The sequence below is a fragment of the Triticum aestivum genome, chromosome 4B, assembly GCF_018294505.1.
Source record: "Triticum aestivum cultivar Chinese Spring chromosome 4B, IWGSC CS RefSeq v2.1, whole genome shotgun sequence".
NCBI lineage: Eukaryota > Viridiplantae > Streptophyta > Magnoliopsida > Poales > Poaceae > Triticum > Triticum aestivum.
This window is the reverse complement of record NC_057804.1, coordinates 193,463,505-193,469,461: the sequence shown is the minus strand read 5'-3', so window position 1 is coordinate 193,469,461 and position 5,957 is coordinate 193,463,505. Positions and strand designations below refer to the sequence as shown.

General features: G+C 56.0%; 1 pseudogene; it reads left to right on the top strand.

The window, feature by feature from the left end:
* Window positions 1-1,244: 1,244 nt before the first annotated feature.
* On the top strand, window positions 1,245-2,621 carry LOC123090056 (uncharacterized acetyltransferase At3g50280-like; annotated as a pseudogene).
* The last annotated feature ends 3,336 nt before the right edge of the window (window positions 2,622-5,957 follow it).

The window sequence follows — 5,957 nt, the reverse complement described above, 5'->3', positions numbered from 1 at the left end:
CCAGATGGACGTCTCCAACGCCTTCCTCCATGGTCACCTCGAGGAGCAGGTCTTCTGCCAGCAGCCCACCAGGTTTGTTGACCCGGCGACTCCCGACCACGTGTGCCTGCTTTGGCGGTCCTTGTGCGGACTCAAGCAGGATCCGCGCGCTTGGTACTAGCGCATCGCAACGTTTCTCCACCAGCTTGGGTTCCGCTCTACCCGCTCGGACGCCTCGCTCTTCATCTATCATCAGGGCTCTAACACGGCCTACTTGTTGCTCTATGTCGACGACATCATCCTGACGGCATGTACGGCTGGTCTCCTCAGTCAGCTCACGGCTCGTCTTCACGTTGAGTTCGCCATCAAGGACTTGGGTCCTTTGCACTACTTCCTCGGTGTCGAGGTGGTGCGCCGTCCGGATGGCTTCTTCCTTCACCAGCGGAAGTACGCTCACGAGCTCGTCGAGCGCGCCGGCATGCTTAACTGCAAGCCCATCGCAACGCCTGTTGATACGAAGGCCAAGCTTTCTGCCACGGATGGTTCTCCTACTTCGGATGTTGCTTTCTATCGGTCTATCGTTGGTGATTTCCAGTACCTCACTCTGACTCGACCAGAGATCCAGTATGTCATGCAGCAGGTGTGTCTTCATATGCATGCTCCACGAGACGTTCACTGGGCTGCCGTCAAGTAGATTCTCTGCTATATCTGTGGCACTATGGATCTTGGCGTCACTCTTCACGCCTCCGCCGACACCGCCCTCACCACCTACTCCGATGAGACTGGGCGGACTGCCCTGACACTCGTCGCTCCACTTCGAGATATTGTGTCTATCTTGGACCCTCACTCATCTCGTGGTCGTCCAAGCGGCAGCCTACGGTCTCTTGTTCCAGTGCTGAGGCTGAGTATCGTGTGGTGGCCAATGCCGTTGCCGAGTGTTCGTGGCTTCGCCAGCTTCTTCAGGAGCTCTCTTGCCCTATTGACCGTGCCACGGTGGTCTACCGCGACAACGTCTCGGTGGTCTACCTCTCCGTTAACCCGGTGCATCATCGACGGACCAAGCATATTGAGTTGGATATTCATTTTGTTCGGGAACATGTGTCCCTTGGCCATATTCGTGTTTTGCACGTCCCTACTTCTCAACAATTTGCCGATATCATGACCAAGGGCCACCTATTCCTGCCCCCCCACACACACAACGACATTGACCCACGAGGCGACTCCTGTGCGAAGCAAACAGAAGGTCGTCGCCATCGCCAACGTCGATGGTGCGCGTGTTGTCGTCGCGCACGGTGAAGCCGCCGCCTCGGCCGCGCGAGCGCATCCAGCTCATCCCCCGGGACGTCTCCATGCTCTCCGCCAACTACATGCAGAAGGGCCTCCTCTTCGGCCCGCCAGCTGACCCCACGCTCCACGTCGCCGACGCCCTCACCGACGCGCTCGCCAAATACTAACCCATCGCTGGCAGCTTCCTGATGGACAAGCACCGCGATGACCAGGCGAAGTCGTCGGCTGCTCGGTCTCCATCGACTGCGATGGCTAGGGCGTCGAGATCCTCCACGCCGTCATCGACGGCTTCGCCATCGCTGACGTGCTTCCTCCCTATGTTAATGTGACACTATCTTCCAATCCTTCTTCTGGCTCGACGACGGCATCAGCTACGACGGCCAGGATAGCCCCCTCTTCATTTCCCAGGTCACCGAGCTCGTCGACGGTGCCTTTGCCAGCTTCGTGTACAACCACACGCTCTTGAACGGCACCGCCTTCTTGGACTTCCTCTACGCTTGGGCCGAGACTGCACGCTCCAAGATTCTTTCGCCTCAGGAACCCCCACACCCAAGGTGGCCCTTGTTTGAGCATTGGTCGCCCAACGGTGGCGCGGCTACGCCATCGTGCTACCGTGTACCGATGTGTCAGAACTCATTGAGCGGCTGTCCCAGCCACAGCTGCGTGAGCCCATGCTCCACTTCTCGGCGGAGTCATTGGTGGCTCTCAAGGAGAGGGCCCGAGAAGAGCTCCTGGCAGTCGAGGACAAGGTGGGCGCCACCGCCCTGACGCGGTTCCAAGCGATGACATCTTTGCTGTGGCGGTGCATCACGCGCGCCCGGGGGTTGGCGCTGGAGCAGGAGAAGGTGTACCGTGCAGCGATCAACAATCGCGGGCGTCTTCGACCGGCGCTGCCGGTGGTGTGCTTTGGGAACACCATCTACGCTGTTGGCACGGAGGCAGCGCGACCGTGGCAGCTGCTGGCGCACGATGGGCATGGGTGGGCGGCGGCTGTCATGGGGCACACAGTGGCGGCCCACACGGACGCGGACATCAGGGCACGCATGGCAGCATGGATGGCTAAGCCGATGGTGTACACCCTGAGCTGGTTCGACCCTTGCGGGACCATGATTGGGAGCTCACCGCGGTTCAGCGTGTACAACTGCGACTTCGGCTGGGGGAAGCCGGTGGCGGCATAGAGCGGCAAGGCCAACAAGTTCGATGGAAAGACGTCCTTGTACCCCAGCTAGGAGGGTGGAGGCAGCATGGACGCGGAGCTCACGCTCACGCCGGAGCACATGGCAGCGCTCGAGCAGGACAAGGAATTCTGGGCCGCCGTCTCGCTGGACGCGGCAGCGCCGGAGGGGAAAGCTTGAATCTTTGTCGCAGTCACCAAAGGTAGCTGCAAGAGTCATCATACATGGCTGCCTCTTCGTTTGTCTTTTTTTTGAACGAAGGCTCAAGAAGAGCCCGTCTTTGAATTAACAAAGCCATCGATCGGCCAGGAGTACAAGAACAAGAGCACCACACAACATCGGCCAAACGATACAAGAGGGCTGCAAGAACAGCTTACAACGCTACACCTACAACCGGCAAACAAAAGATTAACTATGAAGAACTGCTAGTTGACGATAAGCCCACTACAGCAAGCCACCAATATGACTACGAGTGAAGCCTCGAGGATCAGCAACTGGCAGAGGAATCGAACACAGGACTAGAAACCAGCAGAGGAGATGACCCAACACCTGCCCTCTCTAACATCGAAGGGGATCCCTTCCCCTCGCCTAGGCTCGAAGGCGTGCACCGTCGAATGTAGAGACGCTGACTCGAAAGCTTGAGCAATGGTTGGTCTCGAGTCTGGGCCAACCACGGAGCACAACCACAAGTCGGGCACACACACATCTGCAACACCACAGACACCGAAGGAGGCCAATAGTAGAGGGTAAGCCGCCAGAAGAGTTGCCGAAGTGAAGGAGGTACCGAGCCACAGAGACTCGATAGACACCAGCCTCCCACCTACAAGCTGCTGCACACAACCCCAAAGCACCAATCTTCCCCAGGCGGCGCCTCCAAGGAGGACACGACGCACCTGGCGCCACCGCCGCCCATCCAGACGGGATTCGAGCTTTCGCCCAGGAAGATTGGCCGGGGTGTGGAGGGGAGCCCACAACGGCGACTCCAGGGAGTAGAACGACGCCAAAAAGGCGTCGCCGTCGTGCTGGAAAAAAACCAAATCGGGGTTTCCCCCGGGCTCTTCCCACACCGCCAGTTTGGGGAGCACCCCGCCGGCACCGCATCCAGCGGCCAAAGGCCCCAAATCGAACGAGCCAGTGGAGGAAGAGAGCTGAGAGGGGGAGCCTGACCTTCAAATCTGGAGCGGAGGAAGGAAAACCTCGCCGCCCCACGGCCGCAATCCGCCTACTCCTCGCCGCCCGAGCAGCCGAGGAAGCCGGCCCGCACCTCCCGCGCACGCCGCCAGCCAGAGACGGCGTCGCCTCGCCGCCAAGGGCCGCCGCCCTGGATCCGGAGTCCTTCACGAGAGAGAAGCAACGGAGACCTTGCCGCAACCGTCATCGGCAGCCGCACAGCCGCTGCCCAGCGACCGCCTTGGGTGAAGACAAGGGAGACCCTAGATGCCCTCGAGCTGCCCTAGGGAAGGCAGCGCGAGGCAGAAGGGGGGGCCCTCTTCGCTTGTCTCGGTTCTACTCCCTCCCTCTATAAAGAAATGTTATATCGATTAGTTCACTAAAGTAGTAATCCAAACACTTCTATATTTATTTACGAAGGGAGTATCAGTTTATCATGTCATCACAGCGTAAGAGCATCTCCAACAGGCACCTTATAAGTAACCGCTTTTTACATCATTATCGGATAAAGACGTCGTTTCAGCAGATGCAAAATTTGTATTTTGGTGGTCTAGGTGTGAAAAATCCTCATACAAGCTTTGGCACTAAGGGTTCGGTGGGAATGGTTAAGACGGACGGACCCCAAGAGGCCATGGCAAGGCCTTGTGCTCATGGTGGATAAAGATGCTCGGGCAATCTTTAAGAGCTTAGTTACGATCAAGGTGGAAAAGGAGACAGGGTCCTCTTCTGGAGAGATAGATGGATTCATGGGTTCTCAGTGAGCGATATCGCTCCAATGCTAGCGGAGCGGGTGAACACTAGAACCAAAAAAACCAGGACAGTTTCTGCGGCACTAACAAATGAACGCTGGAAGCTGGATTTTGAGTCGGACTCTTCAGTGATGTCACTACTGCAAGTGGTGCACTTGAGACATGCTATCGCCATGGTTCAAAGATCCAGTGAGGCTGAAGATGGGTTCTCCTAGCCGGCGGATCCTACAGGAGTCTACACGGTCAAGTCAACTTACAATAGACTTTACAAAGGATTGGTGAGATCACTCACAGCTCAGAGCATGCGGAGGAGATGGGCACCACTCAAGTGCATGATATTTGCTTGGTTCGCGGTGCAATGTAGACTCTGGACGTCTGACAAGCGTGCTAGGCACTGTCTTTGGAATCACCCTTCGGCCTGTTTCACTTGTTTGCAGGACAAGGACAATGCAGACAACATACTGGTGCAGTGTGTATACGCCAGGGACGTATGGTACACGGGCTTTGATCTGCTGCACACCAATGTCATCCTAATAGAAATGATGGATACTTTTGTAAGATGGTGATTAAGGGCGACGGTTGCCGGCAAAGATACGCGGGGCTTCAATTCTCTGGTTATTGAGCTGGCTTGGGCGCTGGGGAAGCAAAAAAACGCTAGGATGTTCCATAGACCAGAGCAATTCAAGTCACTGGCTGATCTCGCGAAGCAAATTCTAGATGAACTAAAAGATTGGGACCGTGCGGGTGTGAGTGTAGGAGGACTAGATCATTTTGTGAGGAGTTGATTTACTTTCCTTGAGTGGTGTGGGTGTTCTGCATTTGATGTTCGCATCGGAAGTTGGATTTTTGTAATCTATTTGCTCCCTTCTATAAAGGTATGGCACGCCATTGACGTACTCCCAAAAAAAATAGATGTAAAATATTTATTTCAAATTTGCAACACCTTCAAAATAGAGCAGCAAATTAACATATCGCGTCGCGCCGAGTCATCAACCGTTGCGCTGAAAGTTCCCGTGCCGCATCGAGTTTGATCATCGTCTGTTGCCGCCTAGCGACCCGAGGAGCCCCATGAAAGACTCCTCCGAACCTGCGGCCGCCGATGCCGCTCTGACCCTCCTTGCCATAGTTGCATCGCCGATTCCTGACGGTTCCGCCGCCGAGGCCACCGCCATGCCCCCCTACTCAATGCAGCAGATTTGCGCCTCCCAGGACCCGCCGCCGCCACCAGGAAGGAGCCAACAACACGGACGAAGGCCGCCACAACCAATCATAGAGGCAGCGACGGGAAGACGCCGCGCTCAAACCCTCCGCGGCTTCGTCCAGGGTGAAGAATACGAAGGTCAACGCCGCTATCCCCCCTGCTTCGTCGCCTATTGTGGCTACTTAGTCGGCGATGGTTGATGTTGCTTTTTGTGCCCCCACCTCTAGTCGTGGAGAATGACCTGTGAACGAGCTTTGTAGTATTGATGATGATACATTTTTTTAAGTTTCACAAGTACTGTGAATGAAGATTTTGTCTCTCAAAAAATTTCCTCCCAAGAAGATGAAACACAATATGATGAGGACAATCTTGGCATGGATAATGAGGGTTTTCTAA